Here is a 16,286-nt window from a genome sequence, read left to right as displayed (position 1 = left end):
AAATAAACATGTAAAAGTTTAGTTAATAACTAATAAAAATCAACTTGTTGAAGATTAAATCACCATTTTTTTCATGCATGTCTTCTTTTGACCCTCTATTTTTTTTTTTTTTTTTTTCTAAATGATAATGCTGATGGCCAGGGATAGAGAAAGAGAAGGAAGATAATGAAGAAACTAACCAACCCACAAAATGATGTTCAGTTCCTGAATAACCGAGGGTTGATTACATAGATGTATGTAACAGCTTTCGTTTGTGAGCGTTTCAAGGGAGAAGGTTAACATTCTTTCACATAAAAGCGTGACTTAGAGGCAAAAAATTAGAAGGTCAAATAGTATCAAATTCTGGCAAGGATGTGAAACAGCAGGAACTATGGTTAGAGGTGGAGTCTGGTTCAGAGTGATGGGTGGGGGACAGTCAGTGGATAATTACCCTGTGGTGCCAGCCCCACTCCACAGAGAAACTCTTCAGTGACACGTTACAGAGGGCCTTTGAGTGGAAAGGGAATAAAAGAGGGAGGGAGAAGGGAGAAAAAAATTTATTAAAAACAATCGAGAGGGAGTGCACAAATCAGTAGTGTGCCCTGCTCTAAAGAGTGTGGCTAAATTGATTCTATGTGCTAGAGTTTCATAATAAATAATCACATAAAGTAGCAGTCACAAAATGCTTTTGGTTGCAGCCTGAATGTGTCTCATGGTTCTTGCTCAAATAGATATTTGAGATATTTAGATGTGTTTTTTTTTTTACAAAGCTTACAAAGAGTTCTTTGAGTTTCTGGTGGACATTTTTGCATTACTATTCAACTAACCATCTTGATGTTTTGATTTGGGTTCCCCAGTAGCAGACTTTGAGACATGGTTTTGGGTACAGGTTGTTTATCTGGGAGAGGTTCCACAAGCAGGAGCATCAAGCCAAAGAAGGAGGCCACAGAAGGTGTGTTGTCGCCAATGGAGCTCAGTCCTGCTGGCACACTCTGGGAAACAGATCAGTTATCCCAATGGAGGAACAAGGGAGCTGGTGTATTTATCCACCAATTCCCAGCCTCTGTTGCTTGAGAGCTGCTTCCAGGGACATATTCTCTGGCAATTTCAGTTTACCATGAGTCCAGCCATCAGACAGAAAGTTCAAGGTGCTGCCTCAGCAGCCTTTGGCTGCAGAGATTACAGGAGCGGCACTGACAGTGTCAGCTACACCCGTGCAAATCATTTGATTTCTAAGCTTCCTTTTCCATCCCATAAAATGGGATGATATAGTTGCTGTGAGGATTAAATGAGACAAGATAGTAATGTGGTTGGCACTTAGTAAGCATTCAATAAATGGTAGCTTTATTCTGTTTTAAGAACACTCACAATTTTGCATATCTTTTGACTCAGGAATTACTCATTTCAGAATTTATCTAAAGGAAATAATTATTAATGTATACAAATATTTAGCTGTAATATGGTTTGTATAATTATTAATATATTCAGAGATTCAGCTATAACTTTTATATACAATGTTATGTGTTGTTTATAATGGGGAAAAATCCAGAAGCAAAGTAAATGTACAATAGCAAATTAATTAAACATTGTTGAGTATCCTGACACAAAAAATAAATATTTTATAACAATAAAAGCAATATCAATATATTAAATAAAATATCAGGATACAATACAATGTACATTATGACTGTACTTATATGTTTATATACACACATATACATATGTATATATGAAAATACTAGAAACACCAAATTGTTTTCAGTGATTGTGGAATCTGGAAATAACGGATGATTTTAATTTTCTATTTTGGAGGGAGTGATGGATCTGTATTCCTCAAAATTTCTAACAATTAACATATATTGATTTTTTAATAAGAAAAAGTAAGCTATTATTTTTTCCATTCCATTAAAAGTTAAAGACTTTAATTAATGTTTTCAGTAGGTTTTATATAGACTGTTTTCATACTAAAAATCTTCTACACAGGATTGATCGTAGCAGTTAGTCATTTCTGCAGCTCATCTTATCCCAAAACATTAGAGAAAGTTATTAAATGCTTGACAACTAGTAAAGGACACATAAAGATGATCTGATAAAGTGAAAAGACAATCATATAAATTATAAAGCAAAAACAATAAAATAGGGAGAAAAATACAGCCTTATGCCTTTTGGTATCCTGATTAAATCTGGCCAAAGTCCATGTAAACAAGAATAGTAACTACTATGTTGATGATGGACTATTTTATTTATTTATTTATTGAAGTGTAGTTGATTTACAGTGTTGTGTTAGTTTCAGGTGTACAGCAGAGTGAATCAGTTATACATATATATGTGCATATATCTATTCTTTTTCAGATTCTTTTCCATTATAGGTTATTACAAGATATTGAATATAGTTCCCTGTGCCATACAGTAGGACCTTGTTGTTTATCTATTTTATATATAGTGATGATTTGTTTTAATCTTCAGTTTGGTGCACACTTTTGAATAACAGATCTGAGCCATTTCCTCATGCTCAAGTAGATTCTTATTATGCTGCAAGACTGCATTGTCTGTACAGGAAATAGGCACCTAACACGTACTAGTGCCATACTTTAACAGGAACCAAGAGCTAGAGAAGCAACAGGGAAACTTTGTCTTATTTGGAGATGGAGGCAAAGACATTTGAATTGAACTTTTCAAGGTAAAGGGCAGCTGTCCCCTCAGTGGAAAGGAGACAACACAAGTGAAGGCCTGGGAGGCCGAAAATGCGTTCCAGTCACACTGCGGTGTCGAACTCGGGTGGTGGTGGTGTAGCTCCTAATAGACACATTTGACAGACATTTCACAACTTTACAATTTTTCTGGCTGGGTAGATGAAAGTAAGGAGACAGGATGGAGACCAAGATGAATCTGGAGTTTTTTGTTCAAGTAATCCAAAGTACAATGGTACTGTTAACTGAGATAAAGCCACAGGAGGAGAAGCAACTACACAGAGGAATTTTTAATAGCGATTTGGAGGACATCTGTTGTCTCTGTCTTCCCAGAGCATCACACCATTCCCACCTCCACCTTTCTGCAGGCTACGGTCTTGTTTCTAATGTTGGGTTACAGATATAACCACCACCATTACATCTCAACCCAGCGAATCTCTAGGAAAGGGTCCTGAAATGAGCTAAGCCAATCAGATTGCTTACCTGGTAATTTTGTTTTTTTTAATCAGAGCCAGTCCTCTGTGGTGAGCCTGGGAGCTTCTAGAGCCCTGGAGGATGGTGTGCTGAGAGAATAAAGCTAAAACACAGAGGAAAAACCAAGATAAGAAATGGAGAGAACACTTCCTAGTGGCATTTGAGTCCCTAGTTTCCCCTTTGGCCTAAATTAGATTGGGGTGGTTTTTGTCCCATGAAATCAAATGAGCCCTAACTGATAGACCAGCATCATCCTGAACAATAACAACTGATGTGTCTTTGTGTGTTATGTGTCTAGAACTGTACCCAACCTTATTATTTATATGCTTTATCTCATTTAATACTCACAAGAGCCCTAAGAGGCAGATATTACTAGTATTTTCTATTTACTCCCGTTTCATAGATGAAGAAGGCTGAGACTTAGACTAAGTGACCTCCGCATGGAGATCACGAAGCTAGCAAATGCAGAGCTAAGACTGACTGAGGAGTCAGCTATGCCCCTAATTGCTAATGCTGTTGCAACTGACGAAGTCATCAGTAAGATGATTTTAAACTCCTTTGTTAAGTCTCATCAGAAATTTCTCATGTACATTTTAAAAAATATTCTCATCTGTTCTGCTTAATGAACTACTTATTGGCATAAATAACACTTTGTTATTCTTGTCCAGTAGAAATTATTATTGAATAACACTTGATGCCTAAAAAGAAAAATCACCTCCCTGCTGCCGGGCCAGTTCAGAATCAGCACAGAATTGGGTGAAGAGAGTAAGAGGGCACAGGACGTGGGAGTGTCAAGTGGCATCAGGCTAGGAGTGACCCACTGCTTTGTAGCTTCTCCAAAGAAAGAGACGCTAGGAATTCTCACCTCTCATTTTCATCTCCCATCTCCCTCTTACGCTCCATTGGCATAGATAATGGCGTACCATGGATTCCTCGTTGGTTATGACTTAACTGCTTAGCTGAATTTGCCTTGTTTTCTCTGGATGTTTTGCTGACAATGAACTATGTAGCAGCGCTAGAGTTAATACATCTATAAAAAGAAAAAAAAAGTAATAGAGTTCTTTTTCAAAAGCGGTGTGTTCAACACATTATTCCTATGACCACTGGTCTCTTCTTGCTAGTGATACAAATTTGCTATCTACCAGCAACTCTTAGTAAATGCAAGGGAAAGAGCATAAGAAGTATCATTTGTTAGATTTTCAGTTGAAAAATCTGGTAGAGCAGAATGTTTGTAATTTTTGGATAAAATAAAATAGGGGGAGGGAGATAGGTCCTTCCTGTAGATTTCAAATCTCTCTGTTACTGTCTTAACCATTATCACAGTATGATGTCGTGGTTAAGAGCACGGCCCCTGGAGTCACATCGCCTGATTCCAAATCCTGGTCCTGCCACTTCTAATTCTGTGACCTTGGGTGAGTTACTTAACCTCTCTTGTGCCTCCGTTTCTCACTTGCAGCATAAGGATTATGTTAGTACGATTTAGGTGCTAATAGGTACACATAGGGTGGTTGTGAAGGTTGAATAGGTTAATATGTAGAAAGTACTTAGATCTATGCCTGGCATACTGTACTCCCTCAATAAATGCTGGTGAATAGTATGGAATAGTAAAAGAATGATTTGCTGGGTTAGTGCAAGGATTATGTTATTCCTGCTGCCACCGCTGACTTACCAGGTCATAGACAAATCTCTTAGCATCCCACTTTGTAAAATGAAGACGATATTTATTAATATAGCATGTAGCTGAAAATTCCAGTGGAATAGGAAAGAGATAATGGTTTATTGGTCCTTATTATTGTACTGCAAATGATTTAACTATAGCTTTTTCCTAAATTTAATTAAACATATTCATTTTCCCTATGAGCTTATATTAGCTTACAGCAGAGTAACTGTTTACGATGTTCATTTTATATGTTATAATATCACAGATATTACCAAAATAAACATTTTCACTTTAAAATACTATGTAAATAATTATTAATGTTTGTCACAAGCTTGCAAAGCAAAAATTACTTTTTTTTTTTTTGCTTTTAGGAAAGCATTTATTACTGAAATCATAATACATATGTATACGAATTGGGACAAATTCCACCATCTTTCATATGAGGCAGTAGTAAAGAGATGCACTTATAGTTCCAGCTCATATTTATCACACCAGCAAAAATTACTTTTTAATTGTTTATTGTAATAGATTATGTGGGAATGGAAAAGTACTGTCCAGGCAATCATTATGATCTTCAAAATCGGTTTTGAAAGTACTAGAGAGACCACCAAACTGGGAGTCAGACATGCTGAGTTCTAGTTGTGGTTTTGTTAACAAGCTCTTTGGCCTTGGACAAGTCATTAAACCTTGTTCAGTTTCCTTAACAACATTCTTGCAGGACGCCATTGTTATAATCTTGGTTGACAGTAGGACAGGTGGTACCAAAAGGAACCAGAACTCGGAGCCCGATCTGCATGGTGGCAGACTGCAGGCAGCATCGTGGCACTGAGGTGGGAGAGAGGACCAGATAAAAGTGCTGTCTCTGAAATCAGATGGCTTGGGTCCAAGTCTTTCCTTGATCACTTACCACTTATATGACCTTGGCCCAGTGGTTTCACCTCTATGTGCCTCAGTTTTCTCACCTTTAAAAAAAATGTAATAATAATGCCTACCTGTGGGTGTCAGGGAGATTAAATTAGTTAATATGTGTAGTCTTAAGAACAATCTATGACTTACTCATTCCACAAATAGTTTTGGAGCACCTATTGCCAAATCCTGCTCTAGACACTTGGAATACATCAACAGCAAAACAGACAAAGACCTTTGTCCTCATGCAGCTTCCATCCCATTGGAGAAAGACGGACAACGAAGGTGAAACATAATGAACAATTGAGTTATGACAGCAGTTGATAGTTTGTTAGACAATCATAAGCGATAGAGAAATAAAGAAAAAAAAATACAAAGGAATGATTCAGGAATGCCAAAGCAAGTGGTGGGTGGGAGGAATTTTAAAAAGATGATCAGAGAAGGAAGGCCTTGTAGAGAAGTTGATGTTTGCTGGAAGATTGGAAGCAGATGAGAGAGTTAGTCATGCAGGTGAGGGAAGTACATTCCAAGCAGGGGTGATGGTCAAGGTCAAAGCCCCGAGGCAGCAATGTGCCTCAGAGGCTTGGGGCCTGGGAGGCTGAGAAGAAACAAAAGGAGAACAAAGTAATAGGAGCCGAAGTTGGAGAGATGAGGGGCGGGATCACGGAAGGCATCCCATTATAATGCAATGTGTTTTTTGTCTGGGTGAAAAGGGGGTCATGGAGGCAGAGGAATGACATAAGAAATACTCGTGTTATTATCATTAGGCCATGTGGTGAAAAAAGTAGCAGCTGGTAATAGGCAAAGCTGAAACCAGACCAGCATGAGGTTAACATCTAGAACATCGGACACCAGGCAGTGGGTAGCCCTGTAGGTAAGTGGAGAATACCTTCTGGGAAAGGCACCAGGAGGCAGTAAGCTGTGAGGTCTCCGTCAGCACAGCCACCCTCAGGGTTACCCAGCAGTAGGCATATCACAGTGCTCTAGAAGAAAACAAGTAGGATTCAAAGTCCAATAAACCCAGTCCAGATCCTTTCTCCTCCTCCAACTCTAGGACTGTGGGTACCAGAGAGAGTTACTCAGCCTCTCTGCACTTAGTGTTTCTCATTTGTGCAATGGGAATGCTAATATTTATCTCAAAGAGCTCTGTGAAGAGTAAATGTACCAAGAATATAAAACACTCCGCACAGGTAGTTTTTGCTCAATTAAAGGTAGTGACCGCCATTGGCAAGTGACAAGCACCAAGTCACAGGGACTGGGGTTCAGGAATGGGACTTGTGGTGGGGGCACATTGATGGTGGTAAGGTAGGTCTCCAGACTCACAGTAAGTAGGGACCCAACCACGTACCAAGTACCAAGACAGAGATTCAAGCAAGAAGAATAAGACAGGGATGCAGCTCCAAAGGCTGGGATACATGTTGGGGCCTTGATCTCAAGGCACCCAGCAAGAGCCTGGTCACTTTTTTTTTTTTAATTTATTTATTTAATTTATTTATTTTTGGCTGCATTGGGTCTTCGTTGTTGTGCACGGGCTTTCTCTAGTTGCGGTGAGCGGGGGCTACTCTTTGCTGCAGTGTGCGGGCTTCTCATTGCGGTGGCTTCTCTTGTTGCCGAGCATGGGCTCCAGGCATGCGGGCTCAGTAGTTGTGGCACGTGGGCTCAGTAGTTGTGGCTGGCAGGCTCTGGAGCGCAGGCTTGGTAGTTGTGGCTCACGGGCTTAGTTGCTCCGTGGCATGTGGGATCTTCCCAGACCAGGGCTCGAACCCTCGTCCCCTGCATTGGCAGGCGGATTCTTAACCACTGCGCCACCAGGGAAGCCCGAGCCTGGTCACTTTTTAAAAAGGTTAAAATCACAATATAATCTGTGGCAAACTAATGTGATACCAAGCTTCTGCCCTGGTAGACCAGGGGCAGAGTTGGTCCCGGGGACTGGGGTAGGTCGAAGTTGCTAACTGGGGGGACCCCCAGCAGGGCAGACAGCAGAGCTCAGGGACCAGAGTAACTAGCACGTTATTGCAGAAATGATCTTTTCGGCTCTATAATTCTCCGTTTCTAAGTATTGATAAATAATTTGAAAATGCCAAATATTATGGAAATTTTCTAGTTTAGCCTATAAAGCCTAAAGCTTACTATAGAATGTAAGCAGCAATTTGTTTTACCATTTTATTTTCAGCTCATGTGTTATTTCAGAGCTGATCAAAGGCATTGGTTGCAAAGTATAAAATAAATCACACTTCTAAATAAACCACTGAAGAGTGTTCAATTGATTTAAGTGATTTTCAGAATATTAATATTTCAAACATCTCTGTCCCAAGCCTCTTTACGACTACCTATAGCAATAATAACTACCATTTCACTCTACCATCTTCATCTTATAATATTACATAGTAAACTGTGTAAAAAGAACATTGTTTTTTAGCACTGGAATAGAAATGTAGGATTTCAGCTGTTTATGTTTAACTATCTTGAATTTTATTCAGTCAATAAAAGTATACTCGATTAATGCATTTCTTATACTCTTTGCCTAGGTTGAGGTGGCTAGAGTGCCATGTTTGTTTTTCATTATTAAAGAAAACTTTGCCTTCCACTCCCATTCCTTTGCGGTAAATTTGATTTTAAGCAGCGCGTATTTCAGGGTTAGTCTCAGTCTTGAGAAACTTTCCAGCCACAAAATTATGCATCTTTGGCTTATCTAAAAATATGGTTTAAATTGCCCACATGATTTTCCTAGAATTTTTTTAATATATACGGAAGAAAAACGGGTATCTGCAGTGTTAAATGGAATGTCGATGAATATCCCTCAGTGGGAGGTTTGGACACCAAAGCGTCCCATGCATACACTTTGGTGGTAGAGTCACCTGGGCAGCACAGTGTGACAGCCAGCGATGTGAGCAAAGACACGCCGGTGATGAAAGCAGCCATCAGACGGCTGCATCACGGTGCACGCATTCAAAGGTATTTCTGAACCGCACGCATTTGTACTTAACCTGGGTCCCCAGCCTTACCCTGGGCCACCATCCTTTTCTTCTCTGCTCCAAATGTCTCCCTTTATTTTTTTTTGTACTTCATCAACCTCCCTTTTCCTTTTCAAGTCCCCTCCGTCTGCTTGTGTGTCAGCGTGGCCCTCCTGCCTCTCGGCTTGCTGAGGAATCCTGGCGTCCTCCCTGCCTCTGCTCAGCCCTGTCGCCCGCCTGTCACTGCTCCGCGCTCTGTGCCACGCTGGCTTGTTTTGTCAATAACCATTTATTTGTTGCTGGAATAGTAGCAGCCATTACATCTGACCTCCCTGTTTCATCAATTATGGATAGATTATTGGATGTGAACATCTGCAAAAGCTTGCTGTTGAACTCACCTCCTGGCTAGGATTAGATAAAGTACTAAACTGTTGTTTATTGTCAGGCCAAAACTCTACTGGGAAGGCAGGGAATTCCAAGAGAAGCAAAGCCCCATCCGAAGTACCCCAAACCGTTTCATATTGCCAGCATTTCCCCTAAGATTCCAGCGATTTATTATTTACACTTATTACTCGTCCTTATAACCTACTTGATAAAAGCTCTTGGCAGGCTTCGCATTTCCCGTCATTGTCACATCTGTCAGAATGGAAATGACTCCTAAATTGTTTTCTTGTCCCGTCTATCGTGGTGAAAGGGTAATAGATGAAGCTTCCTCTGTGTGCAAGCCTTCAGACGAAGACTTTCCTACCCTGTTTTATTTTAAAGAAACATTTTCGCGCAGCCAGTTAGGAAAGCATTACATCGTGGACCTAAATTAGGGTTTACCGAGTTTACCAGAATAATGGCCTGTGGTGGAAAGGATATCAAATTGTACAGACACAATATGCTCAAAATGTTTTTCAAGGCTTTTATGGATTTCTGAGAAGGGGGAAAAAAATGAAATTTTATTGAATCCTGCCTTAAATGAGGAAGAAATCTAGTAAGAGGGATTATGAATAGATGATGGCTTTACCGCCAGGGGAAAGACAAATCTCCTAGTGGTAATTGGTTCATGCAGAAATATAGAAATTTTCACAGGATTAGTGTTTATTAAAACCTTCTAGATCGTCACTCGCTAGTATAGAAACTTCCTTGATCCCTCCCTGCGGAACCCGAAACCGTTTTGTGCAAAATGGTCCAATGGGAGGAGATTGCTAAGTGGCCGTTTCAGGAGAAGCTGAGGGGCTTGGTGTGTCACCGAGCTAGTGGCTTTTCACTGTTCACCTCTCCATCTTAACTTGTTGCTTGTCAAGGTAGAAACTGTAGTCGCTCACCATTCTAGATTAAAAGAGAGGAAAAAACTCTTTTATATTTCTTCCACAGACAGGAAGAATTACACCTCAAGATGCCATGACGAATCTAACATAATTTCAACCTCTGATCTGCCTGTACTCACTGAGCGTAATGCCACACGGGCTCATAATGGGGGAAAGCTATTTATTTGAGAATGTGACTGGATGAAACAGGCACCCATTTAGATAGGGGGGGTTCTTATGTCATTTTAAAATGTCATTTAGGGACTTCCCTGGCGGTCCAGTGGTTAGGACTCCACACTTTCACTGCCGTGGCCCCGGAACTAAGATCCCGCAAGCCACGTGGCGCCGCCCCTCCCCCAAAAAGTGTCATTTATGTCTTCCTTTAGGAATCTGGCTTGTTTGCTGATACTTGAACTCTCTAGGATGGCTGTTAACTGAAAATGTTCACATACTTTCCATTTACCATAGTCTTAAAGTGCCATATTTTTTCCTTTATTGAGATACAATGCAAAACATTATATAATATAATTAATATATAATAAGCTCTAACATACATTCTATGTAATATATTAATATTATATAATACTTGATTTATGAGCTTAATTTCCTTTAGGCCAAGTAAATAGTTATATATAATAGTATATTATGTAATGCAACAGCTCATTATATCCACATTAATGCTTCTGCAGGTACTTTACCACCAGCACCTTCCAAAAGCTCTACCATATTCATTCAACAATATTCTATGTTAACGTAAGACTAGGAGCTAGGGGTGCAATGGAGAGCAAAACACATATGGTTCCTGATCTCGTGGCAGCTACGATCTAATTGGAGAGAGATAAATATTATTAAGCAGATACATGCGGTGCTTTCCTAAGCGGTGGAACAGCACAGAGAAGTGGTCAGTGTGGTGGAGGCCTGGGGAGCGCGGGACAGGCACCGGAGAAGCCGGGCATGAAATAAGAAAGAGCAATGCAGGCAGAGGGCCGTGGAAGTGGAGAGAACTGAGTTTATTCCTGACAGTGGGAGGTCTATGTGGCTAGAGGGAGGTTCCCAGAGTCCTGCCCATTCCAGCAAGCCATAATTGTTGCCATTTCTGCATGGACAAAGTGACAATACATGTTTGGTCAAATTAGATTTGATTGGCACTTCATTTGATTCCGTTTGCCATCACCATCTTTAGTCTCCGTAAGTAACAGAGAACTGAAATCACTGATAATGTTATCATAGGTGTAATAGAATCACTTGTCACACTCACTTTTCATCCTCCCATAAACATAATCAAGTGGAATTGGAGACTTTCTTAGTTTAAAAAAATATGCAAACCTTTTTCCCCCAAATCTTTTCTGACAATGAAATCTCTAATCATTTTATATAACCTGCGTCTCTCGCCTTAGAAGGAATCCACCCGTATTGCCTTTCACTGACAAACATGGAAGGGGAAAAGGCTTGAAGTTACTTCCTTGCCACTTTAGCTCTAGAGAACCCTTTTATTTCTCCCTTGAAAAAATATTTATATTTTGTTAGAAGGCCCTATTTTTTCTTTTTCTTGGCAAGTACTGAGGATTTTTGAATAAGAAGTGTAATTGAAATCATATTTTTTAAGACGCTAAACTAATTTTTAAAAACTGTCCCCCAAGTTTTGTTGCCTCATAACTCTCAATCCAGAGAATCAATTGCTTGCATTGCATCAGTGGGTACAATAGAGAATAAAGTCAATGTTCAATTTGGAATTTCAAGTTCAAATGGGTTTTTTTGGTTTGATTTTAGGGACTTTATTTATTTATTTATTTTTTTGGTTCAGAGCAAGGCAATATCTACCAAGTTAGGTTTTTGTGAAAAAAAAAAAAAAAAGATTTCTATATCCTAAATCTTCCTTTTTGTATCAAGGATGAAACTTGGGATTCAAGGCAGAATAAAAGTGTTCTCTAGAGCTGCTAAAACTTCTCCGTTTTTTTCTTTGGGTGCAAGAAAGAGATTCATTCAGATTACCTCAGGCAAGAGGATTGATTGCAAAGATTCCTGTGGCCATGAGGGAGATCATGGCCCATGAGTACCCAGGATGAGCAGACAGTTGGGCTTCATAAGCTGAAAGACTCCTGGGAACTGGAGGAGCCCTGGGAGAAGAGGGGCTGAGTTTCCCTATTATCTCCTCAGCAGTAGCCGTCAGTCTGACCCACTCTGTTGACAGGACTTGATCACGCTCTGGGTGATCTTTGAGCACCTTCTCACTTTTGCCATTACCAACTGCTCAATGGGTCTGGATTTCCTAAGATAACGTGATTGAACTAACTAATCACTCTACTCTTCCATGGAATATTTTCATGTCAGACCACCGCACAGATTACTGGACTGCCTTTGGGTAAGGGCCTTCTAACAAAATATAAAGCAAAACCTCCTATGGATTTCCCTTGCAGGAGATTAAGGGCAGGGAAATTTTCTTTTCAAGGACCTGTAAATATAACTCACACCATGATTGGACTGCACAGGATAAATGTTTGCATGCTTTCTGATTCAAAGTATAGAAAGTAGTTGAGAATTAGAATAGAAATTCTTCATGAATATGTCCCTTGTTAACATAGTATAATGACCAATTTAGAAAATGGCAGTATTAAGCAATATGTTCCAATATACTACTGAGGAAACTTTGTTTTTAACTGTAAGTGGAATTCTATTTCATTGTTTTGGGGTTTGAGAGTCATCTGTATATTGAATGTGTAGAGAGTTTTTGCTGAAAGAAAATTCTTGGAAATTTTTGAGATATATTTCTATCCTTATAGCTTTTGAAAATACAATGTAAACTCCTACTGTGTGAGAGATTAACTAGCAATTCTAATTCAATTTATGAATTTAAGGATAACCTTGAATTTTCACCAAATTTTTAAATATTTCAGGCTGTAAAAAAATTGCTATTTTTGAAGAGCACTGATCATTGCATTTGTAACAATTGCTATTTAATATGAACCAAAAGCTTTGTAGATTTAGCTCTCCTTGTTATCACCTATTCCATGGTAGGGACTTTTTTTAAAGCAGTTCATTAAGAATATGCAAGCTTTTTCAAATGAGGGAGAAGGCTGAAAATAAAATTTCAAATGAATGAAATGACTCATCATTTTGTTTCTCGTGTTTTAAAAAGTATTTTCAAACATAAAATAAATTCATCAGGGATTTTAAAGCCAAAGATAAACGATTGAAAATAATTAGGGCATATCTTCAATTAGTAAATATAGTCATGTAGAGTCTAAAATCAAAGTCATATTTTTGGAAGGGAGAATTCTAGATCATTTGGTCCTGCCCCTTTATCTTTCAGACTTCGAAACTGAAGCTCAAGTTAACCAAGTGACCTGTCCAAGGTCACACCCTGAGCTAATGGCAAAAGAGAAGTGAGAGCTCATATCTTTTAACACTCAGTTCTTTCTGCACTGGACTATTCAGGCCTCACTTTATGTGTCAGGTGATGTAAACAGTCCAAATGATGAGTAATGCATTACAGGGAGAAAGAGTACACTGTCCAAATGATCAATGTAAATAGCAAGGCAAGACTACTCCTAACTTAAGGATATAGTTTCAGCAGAATGCAAAATATACAACTACTTTCATGTGTTATTGTTTGCAGAGCTGCACACTTCACTGTCCTCAGTGTTCATTCAATATAACATATTAGTAGCAAAAGATTACTGTATTTATCGCATGTCAGATGCTATGCCTTCGCAGAAAGTGTATAAGAGCCTTTAAGTGATGGGAAACCAGTTCTGTTTACCCCTGTTTTTATCATCTTCTCCCATTGCCTATTCCTGGCTCTAGTAAAATGCTCTGAATGCTGTTGCTGCCCAGTCTGGTCCTCAGCCTGTTACTGCAGGGCTTGTCAGAAATCATTAGCCACTGATTTCTTTGACTAATGTTGCAGTTGATTGTCGGAATCATGTTCAGATGCTGTAAATGAGGCAGAAACATCCTTTCTGCTCACCAACTGTGAAATGGCTAAAGGGGGTTAGATTGCCAGAAATCAGAATAAGTGTATTTCCGATAAGATTTGACAATGATTTCAAGCTCAAGATGGCAAACTTGATTTTTTTTATTTCTATATTTCTTATTGCACAAGAATAAATCTGTATCATTGCCTTTTCCTCCTCAAAGTAATGCACTGTTTTGAGCTCAGTGCTGAACCTTTTTTATGAAATGGCACAATTTGGGGTTTGTGTAGGGACTGTATAACAAAGTGTTAGCTCTGCTGCCTTTTTATGGTGGGCAAGGAAGAAAGAGATAAAAAACGCACCCTAGGCAATGGACTCATAACTTCTTATTTACAGATAAGTCCGATGGATGCCCCTTATGGTTTTATAGGTGTATTTTGGTCCAGGTGGCTTTATTTAAACTCTTCTAGAACTCTTAGACTTGTTGACAAAATTAGAAATAAAACGTTCAAATGTAGTGCAGCTGCTGGGGTTTCATCCTCACATGTTTCAGAGCATCCTGGATGCCTCTATAAGTTTGGAATCTTTGAGGAGGAAAAACAGCTATCTTTTCAGTATTGGAAGAGCCGTCACATGGAAGAAGGATGCATTCATCCTATCCCACAAAACACAACCTTGGCTAGCAGGCAGAGTTACAGATTTTGCTTCCACTTCACCAGTAGATTTTTCACATAACTCTCCAATGATTGAGTAGTCTCACAAGAGGATAGTTTCCCATCAGGAAAATTGTTCAAGAAAAGGCTACCTGAGGATTTCTCAACAGCAACACTATTCACATTTGGAGCTGGATCATTCTTTTCTATGGGGGGATAGTGTGTGAATTGTAGGCTATTGGGCAGTATCCCTGGCTTCTCTCAATGATGACAACCTAAAATGTCTCCAGACTTTCCCAAGTATCCCCAGGAGGCAAAATCGCCCCCATCTGAGAACCATTAGGTTAGATAAGCACTTGGGAAAACTAAGCAGCTGCTTCATTCAAATCCTTGGTAAGTACTTTTAAATACCTCATCTTAGTGGAACCTTATAACATCATTTCAAGGTAGACTTTATTCATTTTCATTTTATGCCCGAGGAAATAAACTCACAGACGTTAAATCACTTGACATATGTCACTCAGCTCGGTAGTGAACCTGCCTGACTCAAAAGCCTATGATATTTGGAGAAACTTTGAACACCCAGAGGGAGATTTGATTAATTTTCCCATAAGGCCCTTCCAAAGCTTGGTCTATGCCCTCAGAGTAGGGGTCCCTACTGATTTCAAGTATTAAATTAACTAAGGAAGAGAGCAGCGGGGGGAGGGTAGTAAGTGGAGAAAGGAATTTATATAGAAAAAATACCAAAAATATGAAATAAAAGTAGAATTGGAGTTTATTGAAATTTTTCAAAAACTACAAAATTTCCATCTCAAATAGGCTAGGTGCTGTAACTTATTTTATATGATATTTTCCATGGGTTATTTTCCTGCAGAAACAATGGCAGTTCGGGTCACCAGCCAGAGCACAGAGACCCATTTAAACTTCATGTCACTGATCTGTATTAGTTTGAGTTGTTCATACTCTGTGCTATGCCTGAAGGAGAAATAAAAGTATTTCCTCTCCTTTTCCTAGGCATGGGAATAACTCTGCATAAAATTTGGAAAACTTGGAATGATGGGAAACAAGGCAGCCAAATGCACCATCTTACATGTGGCATTTTTCACCAAACACATTGAGCTGCCTGGAAAGCAGAAAAGACAAAAACTATGAATAAAAATGTCCTGCAAAAGACTGCTTTTATGTACATGTAGAATAAAGGATGAAAGTGAAGGACCTGGCTTACCTTCAAAACAATAGTCAAATTCTTTCTTTGTCATCAGAAAGATAAATTGCAGCTTGAAAGTTTGTCACTTCATACCATCAGTTAAAACTGTGATTAGTTAGTGGATGTTACTAGAAAAAACATTCTCTGCAGGAACCTTAAAGCAAACTTTTCTATTGGTCATTGTTGCTTCTATGTACCTGGGAAAGCTTTTTTTCCTCATTGTATCACCCATTCCCATCTCCAGTCCTTGGCTTAAGCTCCTCTCAGTACGGACCCAATTCTATCATTCCTTTAAAATGCAGATTGTTTCTCTTTCTATAGGAAGCCTTTCCTCGTTGTATTTTCTTCATTGCTCTTATTACTATTTGAGATTTATTCACTTATTTATTTAATTACAAATTATCTCCCCATCACCTAAATACAGCGTAGACTGCATAGGGGCCAGGGATTCGCTGCTATATCATTAGCACCTAGAACAAAGCTTGGCCCATAGAAAACACTCAGTATTTGTTTAATGAGTTAAAAAAATTTTTAGCTCTTTATGCAGGCTTACA

The 16,286-nt window shown here is 39.1% G+C and overlaps 1 protein-coding gene across 3 annotated transcripts in view; it reads left to right on the top strand.

Moving 5' to 3' along the window:
- Positions 1–16,286, top strand: part of TTC29 (tetratricopeptide repeat domain 29) — a 255,421-nt gene that overhangs the window by 97,199 nt on the left and 141,936 nt on the right. The gene's annotated exons all lie outside the window — the stretch shown is intronic.

Source organism: Balaenoptera borealis, assembly GCF_965194805.1.
Source record: "Balaenoptera borealis genome assembly, chromosome: 4".
NCBI lineage: Eukaryota > Metazoa > Chordata > Mammalia > Artiodactyla > Balaenopteridae > Balaenoptera > Balaenoptera borealis.
The sequence above is the reverse complement of the archived record's forward strand: the minus strand, read 5'-3'. Positions and strand labels throughout refer to the sequence as shown.